Source organism: Oxyura jamaicensis, chromosome 7 (genome assembly GCF_011077185.1).
Source record: "Oxyura jamaicensis isolate SHBP4307 breed ruddy duck chromosome 7, BPBGC_Ojam_1.0, whole genome shotgun sequence".
Lineage (NCBI taxonomy): Eukaryota > Metazoa > Chordata > Aves > Anseriformes > Anatidae > Oxyura > Oxyura jamaicensis.
The window spans coordinates 28,179,337-28,198,150 of record NC_048899.1 but is presented as its reverse complement, the minus strand read 5'-3'; the positions used below and the strand labels follow the sequence as shown (position 1 = coordinate 28,198,150).

At 43.1% G+C, this 18,814-nt stretch overlaps 1 long non-coding RNA gene across 1 annotated transcript; it reads left to right on the top strand.

The window, feature by feature from the left end:
- Window positions 1-11,276: 11,276 nt before the first annotated feature.
- On the top strand, window positions 11,277-13,228 carry LOC118170280. The gene is made up of 3 exons (XR_004752621.1): window positions 11,277-12,413; window positions 12,687-12,760; window positions 13,142-13,228. It is a non-coding gene; the product is annotated as an uncharacterized LOC118170280 (long non-coding RNA).
- The last annotated feature ends 5,586 nt before the right edge of the window (window positions 13,229-18,814 follow it).

Genomic DNA, 18,814 nt, shown 5'->3' with positions numbered 1-18,814 from the left:
CTCCTCTGAGGTCATATGTCCCATATGTTGGTGCTTTAATAAAGGTCACTGGCATCTGACATAATCCTGTGGCATAAAAGATTAATTCTGCTCCTGCATGGCTCCGTGCCCAATGGTTACCATCACTTCACTCAGTGTGAAGAAGAGGATTGCTTTTAAAAGTCAATACAAAACATGGGTGTTTGTTCTAATAATTTCCAGATCAACTGATGCTGCTATAGATGAATGCCTTAGAAATGCACAAACCAGACAGCTGGATAAAAGCAACAACCAGGGATTCAAGTGGGAATATGCAGCACTAACTGATGAGCTCAGAAAGCATCTGTTGTCACAACACCATCCCTCTGTGGCAGATAAAGTAACGCAGAAAACCTGGAAACAGCAATAAACACAGTCATCAATGAAAAATTTGCCTTTGACTTCAATAAGATATGAATAGGATGTTGGTTGTACTGTAGAGATGTGTCTTGGGATGGTACCGCAAGGTAGCTTGTTCTATAGCTATGTCTATGTTGCACAGTGCCTGAGATGGCTATAAACAAAGAGCACAAATTGAAAAGCCATCGAGGAGCAAATCAGCTTGCTTATGAAAAGCTCTGTATGATTATGAACAGCCTGTTTCTGACATCAAAACTAACCTGTTCAGAGCTCTGGTGGCTCATTTATTACTTACATGTTGATTTTAGAATGTGTGTTTATTAGGATAAAGGGTTAGTACTGACTGGACAAGCAATGAACCAAACTTCTATAATGCTTTACTAGTCAGGTTTGGAGCTTGAATAAATATTAAATATTTTTACAATTCATTATGATATTGATTCCCACCTTTATTGAAAGAAAACTCAGAAACATAGATGAGGTTTGCATTCTGGGTTCTCTTCTGCCTTTCTACCCAGCCCTTCCCCCCCCCCCCCCCTTTTTTTTTTTTTTTTTTTTTTTTTTCAGGAATGCTGTCTGTTTCTGGTTGTTTCTGAAGGAAAGTTTCTGAAGGGTGTTCTTGTAGCTGACATTCTAATTTATGCTTCTGAAGAAGGCAGGCGGGAATTAAGTGACTTGATAGAAAGTTTGTTAAGTGTAATCAACGATGAAGATAAATGCTGTTAGTGATTTCTGCATATTTATCTGGCTTTGCTTCGAGCTTCTACAGCACCTGAGACCAAACCAAAGGTTATGGATTTGGAAGCATAAGTTTTGTCTCCCCGACTATATATATTTTAGGTACTTAATCAATAAACTGATTGAGCTTAACTTGACTGATCACCTGGACAAACATTAGTTAAAATGGGTATTTCTATTCCGCACTGCACAACATTAAGTGATGTTGTGCATAACCCACCTGAGTTACAGCTGTATTCCAGAATACAGTGACTTTCCTATAGGTCCTGAGGTACCTCTGGCAGCCCTGTGTGGATGTCTTGGATGGCTCCAGAGACCTAAGCCTGAACAACTGAAACTTGCCTGTATAGGTTTCAGCTCCAGATTAAGACCACTAGATAAAAGTCTTCAGGGACAGGTTTTTGCATGTGAGACAGGGTGGAGGTCATTTCAGTTCCTTAAGCCAGAAACTTAAGTCTCTTTTGGGTGATGGTAGAATGCCTGAGATTTCTGTATGGGGTAGGCAGCTGTGGCACATCTGTGGGAGACCTGTGCCTGCCTCAATGCTATGAAGCAATGAGGTTTTAGCACACAAAAATAATTGAACGTATATGTCTTGAAAGTTTGGTGCCTTTTTTTTTTTTTTTTTTTTTTTTTTTTTTTAGTGCATGTGTCCTGTATCTTTGGCTCTCTTCCATCAAATTCTACCTTTACCCTGTTCTTAGATCTATTTATTGTGTTTCAAACTACTTATCTTGCCTACTATTTCTGTAAACCACCCGTTAAAATTCTACTTTATAAATCTTAAGTTATCAAGGGGACAATGTAAAAATCGTGCCTTCATAAGAAACAAAACAAACAAACAAACAAAAAACAAAAACAAAACCAAAAACAACCCTGCCTATTTCAGGGCTAACAAAAGTTAAAGAATATTGTGAGGGCATTGTGCAAATGCCTCTTGAACACTGACAGTCATGGGGTATCAACCACCTTACCTGGAAGCCTTTTCTGGTGTTTGACCACCTCCACTGTGAAGAAATTTTTCCTAACATGCAGTCTGATCTTCCCGTGGCACAGCTCTGTGCCATTTCCACCCATCCTATTCTGAATTATCAGACCCAGCTCGGGATGGGCCTTGCGAACGGCTGCCAGGCCCGTCCGGCTCGTGGGGAGGCCGCATTTAGCGTGGCGCAAGGTACGCCGCGTGGCCCGTCACGGCTCCGGAGCTCCCGAAGGGGGGCGCTGCGTTTTGCTGCCTACCGCGATGTCGAGGTAAACCCCGGCTGCGCCCAGCGGCTTTGGCCGGTGGTGGGCGCTGGGGCTCTTAGAGTCGTGCGCCGGGGGTGACTTCCAGCTTCGTCGTGGGGGGAAAGGGAGGGCGAAGCTCTGGAGGCGGGAGGGGGGGGGGGGGGGGCTGGGCGGGGGGGGGGGGGGGGCGGGGTGGGGGGGGGGGGGGGGGAAGGGGGGGGGGGGGGGGGTGCGTGTGGGTTGTGTGTGTGTGTGTGTGTGTGTGTGTGGCCGCGCCCCGTCGTTGGATCTTTATTGGCAAAGAGTAAATTGTGACTGCCTTAAAATGTCGCTGACTGGATGTCGGGGAGGGGGGGCAGGGTTTTCACCCTTAATGTTCAGACAAGAAATAAGTTGCTTTCCTGTCATTGAAACTAAACTATTGAAGGTTATGCTGCATTCTTCAGTGCTGGGCAACTGAATATCTTTTTGATCTTTTGATCTTTTTAATTTTTTAATATATTTTTTATTTCTTTTAAAATCTTTTTGTGTTTAAATTTTTATCTTGATTTTTTAAAAATCTTTCTAAGACTGCTACTATCACCAACTTTTTTTTTTTTTCTCTCTCTGATAGTCGTACAGGAAGCACTGCGGTTATTTGTGGGAAGTGTTGACTCTTTCACAGAACAGAGGCTCATTAAATCAAAATAACATTTTCAACTGCTTTGTTATCATTGCTATTGTTGCAAGCAGCTGTTAGGAGCAGGGAAAAAAAAAAAAGAGGGAAGTGTTAAAACCAATAAAGAATTAGAATACCCCCACCATATTCTGAGCTCAAGATGAAGTGTGGCACATCTCTTTTATTGCCTTTTAGGTAGTTGGTAGTCTACCACTGAGTTCCTAATCATCCTAAAAGGGGTGGTAGTAGCACTGAGAAGGACAAAGGGAACCAGGATTTATGGAGGGGATGATAAACTGGAGCTGACAGGCACAAAGGAGAGAAATGCTACATTGAGGTAATGTTAACAAAAGTCTTGTGTGTTGCAAGCAGGAAGAAGGAATTTATTCCACTGCCATCTCTAACTTAACTGGAGACAGTTTGGGAGGACAAAATGTGTTTTTTTAAAAGAAGAAGGGTCAAATTGTAGCAAGTGGGAGGGAAATCAAGCAAAACAGTATAAAGGGCTGGCTGTAAAATGAGTCATGTAGAAAGAGTGGCTGGTGCCCAGAAGAGATGGAGCTTGAAGGGTGACCAAATACAAAGCACAGCAGGGAGCTCTTCTGTGTTTGCTGGGAACACTGCAAGAAATCATGAGAATTGCTCAGTAGTACGGAAAACTCTTTGGGGAAAGAAGCAGCACGAGCAGGGAACTGGAGCTTGTTCACAGTGTGATTTCATGATTTTAGGACACGTGTCAGGGAGAGAATAACGCAGGAAATCCCTTTAGCACTTTGATTTCCTTAAATAGTGTAAAAACCTATGTTTCTCTCTGTCATTCCTGGTATTTGTAATATTAAAAGTCATTTCTCTACAAGTCACCTCAGAGCCTCAAAAAAAAACAAAAACAAACAAACAAACAAACCACAAAGGAAATGAAGAAAAAAGTTCAATAGGAGTTTCCAAGAAGATTGGAGTTTTGGGTGCCCACCTGTTACGTCCTAGGGAGGGTTTCTCCAAGAGAGTCCTGTGCAAAAAATCTCAAATTGGGCACCAAAAGTTTTTGTCAACTGGCGTTTGAAACTCTTGGTCAAAGAAATCTGCTTTCTAGAACAAAGAGCATGCTGATTTCATCCTTTGTCCCTGGCCAGGAACAAAGTTTGGGGTCCCATTATGGGAAGATAGAAACTTCTGTGGTCTCCTCGTGGCCTTTCTTATTGCTTCTTGCCATTTTTTCTTTCATTTTTCTTTTTCGTTGCTCATTTTCTTCTGATTTTATACCTTGGCAGCTCCGTGGGAGTGGTGGACTGAAGGATGCACTGGAAGAAGAGAAGCTTCAAGAGGATAATTCAGGTAACAAGAAAAGCATAGAGAAGCTGACACGAATATGACTGACAGTTATTATTTCCCTGGAACTCTTTCTGAAATTGAAAGTAAGTGTTACTGCTAGACCTGCATGACCTTTTCATGTGTCCGTTCTATGAGGAAAAGTGGGGTTCCTGGTATTTTTATTTTCACCTAAAATTGGGAAAAAAAAAATGCTTTAAAACCACCTCATGGAGAGAGAAGGCTGTCATTAGATGAACACTGGCTTTAGCAGCCTTCAAGTTACTGCGTGAGCTTTTCTCTCTACAGATGCAACTGAGGGGCACTGCTGCCAGCTGTTATCTTGCTTGCCCTCCATGCTGGACCTTGAGCACGGTTGTTGGTGTGGGGTTTCCTTTTGGCAGGGATTGCCACCTGCGGTCGGGATGTTGCCAGGCAAGCACACTGCCTGTGATCCTTGGGGGCCAGGCAGCAGTCAGGGTGTTGTGACAGCTGTCAAACGGGTTTTCACTTTTGGGAGGACTAAAAAGCAAAATCTCTCGTATCAGTTTTCAGCTGTATTGGGGATTTCTCAGGTTTCAAGGTCATGGAAAGAGTGTGATGTTTCTCCCCTTCAAGGTTTTAGGATTGTTTTGGCTTCTTTTGCACCTTGCAGGGATCTGATGCTCTGTTCTTCCTTATCCTCCAAGAGATTAACTGGGGTTCTTCGTGCAGCCTGTTGAAACGGTCAGGAAGATGACGTGCTGATGCGTAGGACCAGACATGAACTTGGGTCATCGCGTCCAGTGTTGGGTAAGCAGGCATCATAGTATTAAACACTGAAGTGGAACATACCAAAAATAGGGAGAAACTAGGAGAAATGTAAGGAGATTCCCAGGTCTCCCTTGGAGAACCTTGGAAGAGATTGGGAGCTCTCAAGTACAGAGGTGTTAATATGACCTTTATCATGCCTTGCCAAAGGCATTACATGTTTGCTCATTGGGTTTGGCTGAAGGAGAGTTAAAAAAAAAAAAAAAATCATGATCCATCATCATCATAAGCAGCATGCTGTGGTAATATCAAGGGAAGATTTACCTCGCAGCCTTCTCTTCTCCAGCCATTTCGTTGATTGTTCAAATCCTCTCTGCTGTTTCTCTGAAAAAGAGCATCTGTCCTTGATTTTCTGTGGATTTTCTGAGCTGTGGTTATCCTAAAGGTTTATTTTCAGAGTGAAATGCTCCTAGAAGGTTTCAGGTTGTTTAATGTGTGAATTCATGAATGCAAATAGGGTGCAGGTCTCCTTGTACAGCAATATTATCTCTGCGTGTCAGCTAAGGACCAGCACGGCGTTCATCCCCGCGCCCTGGGAAGCCACTGCTAACATGGAATTCCTGCCTCGATGTTCTTACTGCCCCATCACATGGTGGGAGAGAAACTGTAATGAAACGCTGATAGAAATATGAGGTCCCAGCATATTGAGCACACCGAGCAGTTTGGTCCTGTACTGACAGTGTTGTAGGAATTTACAGGTAATTTACTGCAGGAGGGTTGAGGCTGTGATGGAGCCAGAGAGAAAAGTGCCCCGGTGGATCGACCTTTTTGAGAGCCGGGGGCAAGCTGAAACCTCTTCAGAAGATGAAGCCATACTTGAAATCCCACTTTTTTGAATGCTTCTTGGGCAGCTGTGAGTCAAGCACACAAGGTTTTGTTTTTGGTGCTCGGGGAACATTAGGGACCAGTGTGAGGTGTCTGTGAAGGTGTCTGTGCAAGAGACACCTCAGATGAAACGATTTTGTGAGAGACCTCCTGAAGTTGAATCCAGGCAGATGTTTTCTGTGCAGCAGAAAGATCCCTGCAGTGCTTTGTCAGTGCTCAGCTAATGAGGGAGAGAGTGTGTTTTATCTTTGTTACCACGGGAAGTTAACCACAATCCAGCCGGTGATTTATAGATAATGAGTCCTGTCACACTCACAATTTGTGCCTCACATGAAAGTCATCAACATACCTACTGCTGATCAGAAATCCAGGTATCTATCTCCATGTTTTATTCACAGGCTAATGATCTGCCAGGGCAAAGGCTGGATTTGCAACTGATTGCTATCAGCATTTACATCTGGGAACGCATCTGAATGTCAAGGAGCGTTTAGGAAACTGGTTATCAGAGGGATTGCAGCAGAGGTACCTGGGTAGGCTGAAGTGGGAAGGGACTTGAGAGGTTCAGTGGTCACTGGGGAAGGGCTGGGGGAAGGGCACCAGAAAAGAGGAAGTTTCTTGGTGGGACTTGAGTAAAAAAGGTCTGTTGTGGCTTCCACTTCTCCACAGAAGAAGAGAGCACAGCTTTGGAGACCCTTTCTTCAAGAGATCGATGGACTATGTATCCATGGCCTTGCAAGAAGGACGTCAGGATTTGGTAACCGCACAAGGGAGGCGTTCCTACACACTCTGGGCGTGCTGGCTCCACCCTGTGGTCCTGTTACCCCCTAGGGCATGGCAGCTGCATTCAGCCATGTGCTGACCAGGGTACGTCTCCCCTTGCTTGCGCAAATCAGGCAAGCAGAGGGTAATGTTCCCTGCTCAACACACAGCTGAATGCAGCTGGCCGATGGACAGGTAGGCAGGAGGCGGCTGTTAATGCAAGGTTTGTGTGTGTGCATTTATTGACTTTCTGTTATCCGCAGTTACTCGTGGAGAACAGCCTTTGGAGAACAGCCTGGAGAATGCGCTCTGCAGAGAAAGCTGGTGCTTGAAATCCGAAGAAATTAGCTCACGTTTGTGTATTTAGGGCCTTATTAGCACCTATCAAAGCAATGGAACATTTTGACATTTCAATAGCAGCAGAAACAAGTTTTGCTTTATTTTATTTATTTATTTCTCTGTGTGAGAAAAGAGGAAGGATGGGTTTTGAGTTTATCAGCAGAGCTGTGCTAACAGGTGTTTTACTTTTGTACCCGGGGGGAAAAAGGCAAAGTGAAGCAGGACACGAGACGTGTCATTTTCCCTTATACTTGAGCTAGACATACGTTATGAATGGAATACGGTTTTTTGCATGTCAAGTAACAACTTGTCCCACATAATAAGTTATTTTTCACCTGCGAAAACATTATGTTTAATAGAGAAAAACACATGGGCATTTCCAAAATGCTGCAGTAAACTTTCCATAAAATTAAACTAATGTCTTGCAACAAGACATGCAGCAGCAGAGAGCATATTTTCCTCATTTTTCTATTTCTGTGATTTATCTTTATGTTAATTTAAAAAAATACAGTAAGTTTTAAAAAAATAATATGTAATTATAAGAAATGTTTTTCCTTGTTTGTCTTCTGAGATATGTGCTGACTATGCTCTCAGGAAAGTTATCTAAACCTGCATGCAGTCTGCAGTGAAAAGACTAATGTAATTCTCCAAATGAAAAACATATAACTTGAAAGGCAAAATGTCAAAACTTCTCCACTAAGACTTACTGAAAAATATTCGACCTAAACTACTTTTGACAGAAAATTGGATTGCAAACTCTTCCAATGTTAAATAAGCCAGGTTTCTGCACAAATATGAAGATGTAATGGCAAAACAAGCAAGCAAGCAAAGAAAAAAGCCCAACCCCAAACCTAAGCAAATCCCAGAGAATTTCTGATTTTATTTTTTTTTGAAATAAAACATGGAAATGTCTCGCAGAGAATGGCGATGATTTCTTTAATGTCATTTTGCTTGGAGGAATCAAATCTCTTTCTGATTCATCATACCCACAATGTTTTTACACAGCATAAAATTTCCCTAAGAGAAGAAGATAGCAGCTCTCCCTCAGTAAAGAAAATGCATTCTCACAGAATCATGTTCAATTAAAGGTCTTGCAAGCTGTGTCTGACTTGAAACTGATGTAGCTACTACTAATTCTAAAAAAAATATTTTTTTCAGGAGATTTTTTTTGGCAAGCATCTCAAGTTGCTGCTTTCTGCTGCTGGAGGGACCATGGCTGATGGCTGCCAGGGCACGGCCCATGCAAACTCCTCTCTCTGGTAGGACAAATGGGCATAAATTCCAGGCAAGCTGAGCCAAAAATGTTGCAAGTGACATTTCTTTCAGGGATGTCTGCTTCAGAAAAAAAACAGTATTCCAACTTACCTGAAGAATGAAGTCACCGATGAAGGTTGGGCTTTTTCTTCTCCATCTCTCACGAGGCAGAGGAGGCGGTGGAGGTGATGACAAACAGCAGATACAGCTGGAACTGTGAGGAATTCAGGTTCACAGAATATAATCACCTAAGCTGTAATTTAGCTAAATGCATGCAACTAGATCTCTAACTCATGAAAGGTACATTGAGGTTGTTGGGGGCCAGTTCTGACCAGCCCTTAATTCTGTAAATATACTTTCTGAAGATGATGAAGGCTGAGTGAATTTTTTTTTTGAATTCTTTAGGAATGAGCAGTCCATGCCCTGTCCATGCCCCAGTCCATGAACTGCCCTGAAGAAGAAAGTACAAGTACTTAAATTTAAGTGCTTAGTACTTTGCGGTCTCGTCCACTCTGGAGGGTGTGTCATTGAGCAGAATGTGATCACTTAAGCCTACAAGTCAAAGAGAATTGTGTTCAAATTCAAAACACCGAGGGAAAGCAGGTGAGTCAGAAGTCTGCAATGTGAAATGCTTCAGTCAAAATTTACTAAGGTCTCACTTTTGTTCTGTTTTTGCTGTCTCTTTGTTGTCGCTGTTGTCATCTCTTAACTGCGGAAATTAACTAAAATTAATCAATCAGCATTTATTTTGTAGGCAGTAGCAATATATTTTCCAAAAACCAAAAAACCAGGAAAGGGGCATTTTTGACTGAGCTGCTCAGATGAAGAAAGTCAGAGGAACAAATTGGAGACCAGTCTCTGTTTTGGACCATGTCTGCAATACTTTCTGCCCAGTGTTAAGGGGTAGAACTGGGCTGGAAAGGGCAACTGGGCTGAGGCTGTGGAAAGGTGGTTTGATGAAGTTCTCTGAAGTTTCCAAATTCTTGCTTTTCACCTTCTCTCTCTCTCTCTCTCTCTTTTTTTTTTTTTTTTCTTTTTAATCTGGCTAGATGGAAGAACTGCTGGAAGAGCACCTGCATGAGTGATCAGCCTCCCTGCTCCTGCAGCCTCATACCAAACATCTTGCAGTGCTCAAAATAGCTCGCAATGGCTGGTGGTTTGACTTGGAGAAAAAATTAAGAACTACACATCAGATAAAGTTGAAAAAGTAAAACTATAAAACTTACAATGCTCTTATTATTATTATTATTAGGTAAATGCTTTTCTTGGAATACTGCTAGAAGATGTGCTAATGGGAGAAAGGATGAAGAGTATCACATGGTGGAATTCATCCTCAACCCCCAGTGATGAAATTTGATAAATGAGCCAAAATGAGGCTGGCAAATGTAGAAGAAGCTGAAGAAAATCTGGAGCACAAAATCATTTGCAGCACATGGGGATCCCAGGAGGCGAGAAGGCCAGAGGGAACATTAAATCAGCATGCTGTCAATTGGGAATGGGTTTTATTGTGGGATATGCATCCTTCCAAAAGCAGCGTTAACGGGCACCTTTAAAATACTGAAGAGGGTGATAACATGTAAATATGATGTTTTTAGTCACAGTTTGGTTCCTGAGTAGAGTGAAATAATAATGATAATGATGATTGAAGCAATAATAGTAATTAAAATAAATGTAACCGTGTATCATTCCTGCTATTATTGTTTATGCTTTTCAGAAAGTTTTATGGCTCAGCAGAAAAGGAAGATTTTTCAGGCCTTCATTAATGGGACTATTACATCCCAGCGACTGCAGCAAACCACTTCACAAATCTAAAGCGTTGAAAATAACGTGACTTTTCTGCAGAACGCCCTGTACTTTAGGTCTCTGCTGTCTCCTGCAACTCAAATTTGCATTGTACTCAACAGATAAACACCGTTATTAGGCTAGGCATTTAGGCAATGAGATGCAGTCAGTTTTATTTCATGCCAAGTTTCAGTCGGCATCTCACTGTTTCAGTAAGTAGCTTCTTAATGTGATGTTAAATCCCTGCTTTTCTCCAAATCTCCCTCTCTGGAATGTGGCTGATTTGGCAGACCTGCATAAACACCATGGAAAAAACAGCAGCGAGTAAGTAACAACGTGGGTAATCTCTGAACTACGTTGGAACTTTTTGCAAGTGGCCTATTTTAGCCTTGGATAAAAGCTTTTCTTCCAGCTCTGCAGCATGAGGACATCCACTGGGATCTCCTGGAGCTGCAAACTCTGCCCCTTGCCACTGCTGGTGGGGCCAGCGCCTGCCGTGGGGATTGCCCCTCAGACACTGGCTGGTGCTTCAGATCTGGGCACTGCTCTCACTATCTTCCAAGACACATTGGTCAATCTGTGCTCCTCTTCTTGTGAAGTTGTTCCAGCTGCTTGCTTCTCCAGCTGTCCACACTGCCTTGGTGATGGCTCCTACAGGGATTCTGCTCCACAGTTTGTCAAGGACCATGCGTCCAGGAGGGGAACGCAAGTGTGAACCTAGGGCTAGGAGCGACCTCACCCTTGTGTCTTCAGTGCAAGCAAAACGAGACTGCCCCAGAGTGCAGAGGATCACCTGGAGTGGAGGCAACCAGGATACATGCCTTGTGCTGGAAGGTGTGGGGTGTTCCTGTGCTCCCACCAAAGACAGTGCCAGGAGAGCCCACATCTCTCTGTGACTCTCTTCCTCAGCAGCAGGATAGAGATGAAGATTTCTTTTTGCTGTCATGTCAGACAAGAGGTATGTGCTCTGGGGTCACGTTACCACCAGATGTACTTTGTTAGCATCAGCTTCACCTCCCACCTCTTCTCACTTAGAACCATTGCTTGGACTGTGTGGCAAATAGACCTTTTGCTCTCCTTTCACTCAAGCATTATATTCCCAGCAGGAAAAAAAAAAGCTTGAATATCTTAGAAACTTCTGAGAAATTCTTGCTAAATTCTACTCCCTCTTACTGTGACTGTTTTGAATAAGTAGTGATCATGTGTTATGTTTTATTTCCTTTCAATGGTGTTAGAGATGATGTTCTAATGAAGTATTTTAGGAATTCAGAATGTGGGTGGAGGAGAAATCTAACATTAAAGAAACACTTTATAGATAATGAGGTAGTGAATGCCCCCCATGGAAAGACCCAAGCATGACTACTAAGCACAAAACATGAGGTTACCACACTACATTAAATAACATCATCTTCTTCAATTTTCAGAACCATATTGGCAAATCTTTTGGCAATTTATCATCCTTCTTGGAATTATGTCATGCTTGCCCCTGAATGCCTTGAAGGATAAAACAAATTACCTATTAATACACTTTCATAGGAAATGAGAGCAAACTAGGCCTGAAACATCATTCTCTTTACTCTGCTGTGATTTCAGTACGCAGTGAAGTTCAAAAATTGCAGCGGTGGCAAACCAGGCCCTCCAGATGAGGGGGGAGTTAATTTGTTTATGAATCTATATTGATGGAGCTCCTCCAGCAACAATCTGGCACAGATTTATGCATTTATCTAAGCTTATCCATCGAGCAGAGTATATCTCTGCATATCTTTGAGTGATTTAGGCCATTCCATTTACTCAAGATCAGTGGCATGTCTGAATGCTGTCTCCACCGCAGCAAGCACAGTGGAAATGCAGTGCTATGCAGCCTTTTGAGCCACAACACACAACTTCATGACATGAAATTAACTGGAAACTGCAAACTGGCCACTGAAAATGCAGTCCCTGGCTGTATAGTGGTCATGTCTGATCAAACATTGCAGCTCTGTGATTCCCAAGCTGGAAACAGATTCTGAGAGCCGAACAAGAACTTTTTGTAGTCTTCTTGCTATAGTATTTGCCAACTTAGAAATTTTCAATATGTATACTTTTCTCAGGAAATTAATCTGGGTACTTTAACATTATATAATAAATATTATATACCTTATGTATTGCAAGAGGTCTAAAAAGAAATTATGTTTCCCATATTATTTATTCACATTTTGCAGAAGCAAGCATCAGCCTTATGAAAAAAAAGCACAAAAAGAGGGAAAAAAAAGGCATGAAACATTCTGTCTTTATTTTGTGGATAGGGATTGTAAATGTCCCTCAGCAAATGAATTCACATCTTTGCCTTTAGTTCCCAGTATGTACATAAAGAGAACTTACAGTTCCATTAAATCTCATCAGAACTTTGCTGAACGTGAAGGCTGAATTATGAGTTTCCTTACAGTGACTGTAAAGCAGAAAACAGAATGGTTATTCTCTCATCTGCTCGGATAGAGATGGGCTGGGACTACAGTACCCTGCTTACAAATACGTGAAAAATATCTGGGTATTTTGTAAGGAATCAACTGATGTTGAATGGAAGGGGGAAAATGAAGTGAAATAAGTATGGTATTTCTGCTTGGTCCTTTAGGGGAAGATGGCTGAAGGAGTTTGGTTTCTGGCTGAGATTCTCTAACACCCTTCAAGACAACACACCCTTCCCAGGTATGTATGTTACTGACCCCAAATTCGGGGTGCTCATTCTTTCCATACAGAAGTGCTTGTTTTTCAGTCTGGATTTAACTTGCAGAACTTCTGCAAATGCAACCAACCAACACCAACCCACAAGCATCTTCCAAAAATACCACCTTGGGTATAGGAGACATCTGGCCGCCAACAAACAGCTCTTGCAGGCATTCTGAAGGATGGTTGCACTCAGCTGTGCTGGCATGGGCTGAAAGCTGTGTGTGGAGCCCTTGTGTAGCTCATCTAGTTTTGATGTAGCCTCCCGGGGAACAGGGCCTTAGCACCCTGTGCAGGTGGGTGTCATGCCAGCGCCAGCGCTGTCACTTGGCTATGGCAGCACAGGACTATTTTTTTTTTCAGTAAACAGAGGCTTCTGAAGCACGGTCCTGCAGTGTCTTCCTTGCCCAGAGTTGGTGGCTACTGCTGCTGTCCAAGGAGAGACTGAGATGCCTGGGACACTGCTGCTGTTGAGGGACACCCCAAGAAGAGCATCGCACCATGTGGTAAATCTGGTCTCATTTTTCTGATTTATCCTCCCAGGGTACTGTAATCTTTTGTCTCAGAGATTGCATTCTACTCTTTCACTGGAATAACTCTACCTTCTCCCTGTGGAAATTCCTTGTGGATTTCCATTCTGGGAGAGCCAGGCCCCTTCCCCCCCAGGTGTCTTGGGGCTGAAATGAAAGAGACCAAACTGCAGAGGAGAGCTGACAGAGTTGAACCTTTAGAGAGAGGCGTCTCAAAACATGAGAAACCTGAGGAAGGAGAACAGGGAATCTACCGTGACACAAGAGCACCCAGTGGAGCAGCAGTTCAGCAACGGGAGTAAAAAAGCTAAGGAAAAGCAGAGCTCAGCTATGGAATGCTAATCGCATCTGTTACAGGTATTAACAAATAGCAGTGGGTCAAAACCCCCAGATCAAAACCCCCAGACAGTTGAACACATTCCTCCATCCAAGGCTATTAATGCAGAAATAGACATATAACGTCTGGCTCAGGAAATTTCGACTGAGCGGACTTCATAACCCCTGGCCACATGGCAGGAAAGGGATTGCTTGCTTTTTACCTGCTGCTTTTCTACTTCCCTTATGCACCTGTGAGATGAATTCTTCCCCACAAGGCAGGCGTGGCTTGGGCAACTTCTCTCTGCTCACTTGCACAGTTCACAGGTTCCCCAAACACAGGTTAACAACTATACATGGGAGATGACTTGCATTACTTCTTAATCCAGGCTTGTCCTGGAATTAACTGGGTCCTGGGCAATTTGATTCTAAAATCAGAAGAAATGAAACAAACAAACAAAAACCTCCCAGCTTAAAAGCTTCCCTGTCAATGAATTCTGCCTTCCTCCCCTTCCCCATGCTCCCCCCCTCCCTCCCCCATTTATTAATTAATTCATTCATTTATTAATTTATTTTTTCTTACAGATTTGCAAAAGACACCATGGGAAGCAGCCAGTATAACCACCCTGTGTCCTTGGCAGGAGACACGTGGAGACAAGCTGCACAGTGTAACTCAGAGCTGCTTTCCCACACCTGGCCTTACTTTCAGTCATCTTGAATGAGCAAGTGCTAAATTTGACTGGCAAAGACAACTTTAAATCAGAGCCAGGAGTAGAAGATATGGGCAGGTATCTGTCAGCTAGGAAAAATACAACAACAAAAAAAAGGGCCAGGAAGCTACCCTTGGTACTCAAGATGGTATCATAAATTTGCAACAAAATGTCTTAGGCTGAGATGAGGAGAGCCCAAAGTTGCAGCCTGTATGCTGAGTATTTATGCTTCTGGAGAACACGGATCTTTTCTTCCGATTGAGCGTCCCCTTGCTGCAATTTTTCCCCATGTCCTGCAGAGTGCAGAGTGGTGTTTTGGAATCCAGGATCTATCAGTCAGGAAAGAGGATCAAGTCTAAGCCTGCTTGAAATTCTCTTTGGTAACAGCGAGGGGGGCAGGCTGCTCTGAGTTATGAAGGTGGCCTTTTAAAAATGGAAATAAACAGACAGAGAGAGCAGGTGACTTTAATGAAGAACTACTAGTGTCTTTTTTGCTCTCAGGTTCCATTAGCAAACAGAGACTGAAAAAACAGCACAGTTGTGTCAGGAAGAACTGGTTACCCTTAGACCCTCCGTTGCTTTCCTCAAACACATGTGCCTGTTACTGCAGAGAAAGACTGCAATGTAAATGTCCATCTGCAGTGCTCAGCCTAGCAACAGCCTCACTTAAGGCCATGAAAACCTTTGGGAAATTCAGGCTAAACTGAGAGGGCTTCTCTGGGGCATCAAATCCAGATGCCTGACTGCACCACCTTTCCTTTTGCCTGTGGGTTCCAGGGTTCTCCAGACATCCCCAGAGCTGCAGTTTTGCAGCACTGGATGTGTCTTGTGAAGAGCTAAACACCATCTAGTGACCTTAACAGCACCGCTGCTCCAGAGCAGAGATGAACTGCAGCGGGGACGGGTAAGACAAAGTAGGACAGCAGACCTTGGACACGCAGCAGGGTGGTGGCAGAGGCAGCAGCCACAGGACAGTGCTGCTCTTCTTGATTTCTTGCATTGCAGTAATACTCAAGCAGCCATGTGGGGTGAAAATGTAAACACACAAGCTTAGAATCAGGCAGAAGCACAGGGGAAAATCTGACTGTGATTCATGATATCAGGCTGTGCCAGGCTGTAACAATCCCTTTTTGCTATTTCAGAGCGAGCGGACTTATTCTTTGGTCTGTACGATTGCCATTGCCATCCTGCTCCCAGAAGGTGCTGGCACTGCTCACCCCACCCTCACAGTATCCTTTGCTGTTATAAAACAGGGGAGCAAAAGAAAACATAAGGGAAGGTTCTGGGCTGAGGGTTTTTATAAGTACCTCAGCATTTCATGACGTCTAGCACTGGGTTCAGCACGGTACCAGTTTGCAGCAGGATCCCTTCTGCCGTTGCTGACCAAGGCAGGCAGTTCTCAAGTTTCCCCACTACCTCCCTTAATGCTGCAGCACAGAGTACGTAGGGAAATAAAGCCCATAAATAAACAAGAAGGATGGGGAAAAGGGCAGCCTGGATCTTACTGAGCAGCAATTCTCTCTTGGAACTGAAATGCCTGGTGATGGAGTTAATTCACACTCGTCAGCCAGACACAGGAGACTTGGAGACCTCTTGATTCTGCATGGCCATGCGTGCAGAGCTGTGCTTGTCACCGATACTGGATGAGACAGATCCTATATTATTCTTACAGCTTTAGGGCAACTGGAGGGGGAAGGGAGTGAGAAAATCAAATCAAAACCAGAAAAGGAATACAACCACAAATTTCCCAAATGTCTAGTCTTTGATGGGGGCCAACAGTGCCATTGTCTGTTCTCGGGCCCACTGTCAATTATTTATTAACAGCTTGAGCACAGCAGAGTATCTGAGTAGGTTGTGATCAGGGGTCTTCTCTGTCTTTGTGAGTGTGTGCATGTGTGTGACTGAAGGTTTTGCAAAGCTAGGCAGAGAACAGTAGAGAGACTTTTTGCTCCTGGAGTGACAGGTACCTTAGCAATTTGGTATATAGTGCAGTAAGGAAAAATTCCTCTCTCCATCCTGCAGTGACTGCTGCTGAAGGCTCTGTCAGGTGCGCCTTTTTGGCAGCTGGCAGGGAAAGCCATCCACCCCAAGAGCAAGGTCCTCCCCTTCCAGCAACTCACCCCTCATGGAGGGCATAACACAGCGAATCGTGGGATGGGACGGGGCCTGGACCTTCCAGAAAGTCTCCTCTTAGCTGGGAACAGATCATACTTTGACTGTAGACACTTCCCTTTCTCTCCTTGCCTTCTGAGCCCTTCAAAGCCAGCCTCCTTTCTAATTTCTAGCCTGATATCCATCCCGTCAGCTACAGGGGGTAGTGATCCGGACCTCCATTGGTTGTACTCTGAGCAGTCTGGTGGCTTAACAGCCAATATAAAGAACCGATCATCCTACAGCTGTCATTTACTATGCTTTTCTGTCCTTTTTAATCTCTTGAGCATCTGACAATGATTGACATCTTTCTGTATGCTCACTGAACTCACGATAACTTCAGTGCTGCTTTCTATCACAAATCTTTTGGCCTCCTTTTGCTTTTAAAGGGTGCCATTTTCTTCATTACTAGCTGATGGCTGACAAATTCAACAGGAGCAATGAAAGGCTGTTTGCAGATCTGAAGCTGTCATTAAGACCCAGAAAGAAGGTGTGCCCCACACTCTCACAAAAACACCATTCCCTGTCTATCCCTTCCCCGTTCCACTCCCTCTGTCACACTTGTGGGTGAAATGCTAAGTGTCTATGCATGGAGCATTGATTTGAAGTGATCATTTCATTGTAGGTAGTGTGACAGGGGAAATGCACTGTTATGACTGCCTGCTGTTGGGTGGTCTGTTATATCCCGAATTTTCAGGCGTTGTTTTCTTTCTTTTCTCTGCTCTAGTAAGGAGAGAGGAGGAGTTGTGCAACAGGAGGATTGGGCTGCCCTGGTAGTCATGAGGCTAGGAACGGTGCAGTTAGGAATGTGATGGCTCATGACAGTGATCAGAAAGCTAGGTTTTGGGGACTGTAGCTGGAGGAGATGAAATCTTTTCCCAGTGCCAAGTTCAGTCTTGAAAATGTGACTTTTTGATTTGATGCTTTCAACTTATAACACAAAGCAGGGCAACACTCAAACATGTCTGCAGGTGGAGTATCATTGGAGGGAAGTGGTGTTCAGCTTCCAACTGCCCAAGTCACTTAGAAAATGACTCTAATTTGCCTGAGGAAATGTTTTCCTCTATTTAATGTAGTGTCACTTGCTGTAAGTCATCATTATTGAGTGTCTTTAAATTTCTGCTATTGCTGACTGCACATTGTCCTGCTCTTTTGGTCACAGTCGCTTCCCTTTGTGGTCAGAGAGATGTGAGCACTCGCAGGAAAGACAGTTTCTCTCCATCTACCTCACAAACACCTCAAGGTTGGTGGGTTGCTCGTGGGAGCTTGCTTTCTATTCACTGAACTCAGAGGCAGCTCAAGCAGCAAGGTTCGACTCGACGCTGACCCTTGGATGCAGATTTAGTAAATCCTTGCATTTAGGCTTCTAAGGTTTTGGACAAAATGCATTGCAGAACATGGGTCTCTTGAAAACGGTGTTTAGGTTATCATGTTTCTTTCCTCTGTTTGAAAATATTGCTTAAAACATGCTTAAAAACAAAAGGCAAAATGTCGTATGTCCCTAAAGAAAAAAGATTTTATGTAAAGCTAACATAAGGTAGGCTTACAAGCGCCGCAGCATTAAATAGTTGCTAACATTAATAGTAGGTCTTTAATTTCTGGAGCTTTAGCTTGGAGCCATCCACATCATCACAAAATGAATGCTGATACCATGCAGCGAGGTCAGAAAGCTCCATGGGAAATAATGATTGAATAGTAATTTTGATCAATTTCTACAAACCTATCAGAATTGAAATGAATTGGGAACCAAGGGACATCTTAATCGATGGTTACTGAAAATGCTGGGGTGGGCGGTAAACATCACGGTAGCTTTGAGAACCCATAAATTATCAAGACAGTGATATATCAGTGACTGAATGAATAATGTAGAGATCAACATGGCTTATTTAAATTTAGCTTAACCTTTTCTTCCATGGGAGAGCAAGAGAAGAATAATTGACTCAATTAAACTTTAATCTTGGAAATGTTGATCAGTCGCTGGGTTTGCCATAAACCTGGTTTCCCTTTACCATATAGATGAGCCAAGACTTCTAAGCTTGATGTCTCCATAATAATATTGACTATAACACGCCCAGAAATTATGCAGGGTAGATATTTCTGCGTAGCGAGATTCTCAGCTAACCCTAGGGATCAATTTTTGTGTTTCTATTTTCTCAAGCATTGTATATGTAAAACTGAGATTCTTTCTTTTCTTTTCTTTTCTTTTTTCTTTTCTTTTCTTTTTTCTTTTCTTTTCTTTTTTCTTTTCTTTTCTTTTTTCTTTTCTTTTCTTTTCTTTTCTTTTCTTTTCTTTTCTTTTCTTTTCTTTTCTTTTCTTTTCTTTTCTTTTC